At 40.9% G+C, this 2,500-nt stretch overlaps 5 non-coding genes across 5 annotated transcripts; all 5 read right to left on the bottom strand.

The window, feature by feature from the left end:
- Positions 1-98: 98 nt before the first annotated feature.
- LOC113087510 (5S ribosomal RNA) lies at positions 99-216 on the bottom strand. Its single transcript, XR_003285490.1, has one exon. It is a non-coding gene; the product is annotated as a 5S ribosomal RNA (ribosomal RNA).
- Positions 217-731: 515 nt separating this feature from the next.
- On the bottom strand, positions 732-850 carry LOC113087583 (5S ribosomal RNA). Its single transcript, XR_003285555.1, has one exon. It is a non-coding gene; the product is annotated as a 5S ribosomal RNA (ribosomal RNA).
- A 373-nt stretch (positions 851-1,223) lies between these two features.
- On the bottom strand, positions 1,224-1,342 carry LOC113087548 (5S ribosomal RNA). The gene has a single exon (XR_003285526.1). It is a non-coding gene; the product is annotated as a 5S ribosomal RNA (ribosomal RNA).
- Positions 1,343-1,720: 378 nt separating this feature from the next.
- LOC113087584 (5S ribosomal RNA) lies at positions 1,721-1,839 on the bottom strand. The gene has a single exon (XR_003285556.1). It is a non-coding gene; the product is annotated as a 5S ribosomal RNA (ribosomal RNA).
- Positions 1,840-2,352: 513 nt separating this feature from the next.
- Positions 2,353-2,471, bottom strand: LOC113087488 (5S ribosomal RNA). Its single transcript, XR_003285469.1, has one exon. It is a non-coding gene; the product is annotated as a 5S ribosomal RNA (ribosomal RNA).
- Between the last annotated feature and the right edge of the window lie 29 nt (positions 2,472-2,500).

The raw sequence follows: 2,500 nt of genomic DNA on the forward strand, positions 1-2,500 counted from the left end.
ATGTACTAACCAGGCCCAAACCTGCTAATATTCAGAGATCGGACATTGACTCTATTTTTTGGCAAAATTATTATATACTAAGTGAAAAATGTCCAAAAAGCTTACAGCACCTGGTATTCCCAGGCGGTCTCCCATCCAAGTACTAACCAGGCCCAACCTGCTTAGCTTCCGAGATCAGACGAGATCGGGCATAGCCAGGTTGGTATGGCCGTAAGCGAAGACAGCAGCAAAGAGAGGGCTATTTAAAGACCAGCCAATCTAATCGCCAGTACATTATATAAGTAGGAAAGAAAACCCAAAAGCTTAAAGAACCTGGTATTCCTAGGCAGTCTCTCATCAAAGTGCTAACCAGACCTAAACCTGCTAAGATTCAGAGATCGGGCATTGACTCTTTTTTTTTTTTTTTTTTTTTTTTTTTAATGAAAGATTATTATATAATTCGTGAAATTTTCCAAAGAGATTAAAGCACCTGGTATTCCCAGGCAGTCTCTCATCAAAGTGCTAACCAGACCTAAACCTGCTAAGATTCAGAGATCGGGCATTGACTCTATTTTTTGGCAAAATTATTATATACTAAGTGAAAAATGTCCAAAAAGCTTACAGCACCTGCTATTCCCAGGCGGTCTCCCATCCAAGTACTAACCAGGCCCAAACCTGCTAATATTCAAAGATCGGGCATTGACTCTATTTTTTGGCAAAATTATTATATACTAAGTGAAAAATGTCCAAAAAGCTTACAGCACCTGGTATTCCCAGGCGGTCTCCCATCCAAGTACTAACCAGGCCCAAACCTGCTTAGCTTCCGAGATCAGACGAGATCGGGCATAGCCAGGTTGGTATGGCCGTAAGCGAAGATTGCTGCAAAAGAGAGGGCTATTTAAAGACCAGCCAATCTAATCGCCAGTAGATTATATAAGTAGGAAAGAAAACCCAAAAGTTTAAAGCACCTGGTATTCCTAGGCAGTCTCTCATCAAAGTGCTAACCAGACCTAAACCTGCTAAGATTCAGAGATCGGGCATAGACTCAATTTTTTTTTTTTTTTTTTTAATGAAAGATTATTATATAATTCGTGAAATTTTCCAAACAGATTAAAGCACCTGGTATTCCCAGGCAGTCTCCCATCCATGTACTAACCAGGCCCAAACCTGCTAATATTCAAAGATCGGGCATTGACTCTATTTTTTGGCAAAATTATTATATACTAAGTGAAAAATGTCCAAAAAGCTTACAGCACCTGGTATTCCCAGGCGGTCTCCCATCCAAGTACTAACCAGGCCCAAACCTGCTTAGCTTCCCAGATGAGACGAGATCGGGCATAGCCAGGTTGGTATGGCCGTAAGCGAAGACTGCTGCAAAGAGAGGGCTATTTAAAGACCAGCCAATCTAATCGCCAGTACATTATATAAGTAGGAAAGAAAACCCAAAAGCTTAAAGCACCTGGTATTCCTAGGCAGTCTCTCATCAAAGTGCTAACCAGACCTAAACCTGCTAAGATTCAGAGATCGGGCATTGACTAAATTTTTTTTTTTTTTTTTTTTTTTTTAATGAAAGATTATTATATAATTCGTGAAATTTTCCAAACAGATTAAAGCACCTGGTATTCCCAGGCAGTCTCCCATCCATGTACTAACCAGGCCCAAACCTGCTAATATTCAGAGATCGGACATTGACTCTATTTTTTGGCAAAATTATTATATACTAAGGGAAAAATGTCCAAAAAGCTTACAGCACCTGGTATTCCCAGGCGGTCTCCCATCCAAGTACTAACCAGGCCCAAACCTGCTTAGCTTCCGAGATCAGACGAGATCGGGCATAGCCAGGTTGGTATGGCCGTAAGCGAAGACAGCAGCAAAGAGAGGGCTATTTAAAGACCAGCCAATCTAATCGCCAGTACATTATATAAGTAGGAAAGAAAACCCAAAAGCTTAAAGAACCTGGTATTCCTAGGCAGTCTCTCATCAAAGTGCTAACCAGACCTAAACCTGCTAAGATTCAGAGATCGGGCATTGACTCTTTTTTTTTTTTTTTTTTTTTTTTTAATGAAAGATTATTATATAATTCGTGAAATTTTCCAAAGAGATTAAAGCACCTGGTATTCCCAGGCAGTCTCCCATCCATGTACTAACCAGGCCCAAACCTGTTAATATTCAGAGATCGGGCATTGACTCTATTTTTTGGCAAAATTATTATATACTAAGTGAAAAATGTCCAAAAAGCTTACAGCACCTGGTATTCCCAGGCAGTCTCCCATCCATGTACTAACCAGGCCCAAACCTGCTAATATTCAGAGATCGGGCATTGACTCTATTTTTTGGCAAAATTATTATATACTAAGTGAAAAATGTCCAAAAAGCTTACAGCACCTGGTATTCCCAGGCGGTCGCCCATCCAAGTACTAACCAGGCCCAAACCTGCTTAGCTTCCGAGATCAGACGAGATCCGGCATCGCCAGGTTGGTATGGCCGTAAGCGAAGACTGCTGCAAAGAGAGGGCTATTTA

This window comes from Carassius auratus, unplaced genomic scaffold (assembly GCF_003368295.1).
Source record: "Carassius auratus strain Wakin unplaced genomic scaffold, ASM336829v1 scaf_tig00044895, whole genome shotgun sequence".
Classification (NCBI taxonomy): Eukaryota; Metazoa; Chordata; class Actinopteri; order Cypriniformes; family Cyprinidae; genus Carassius; species Carassius auratus.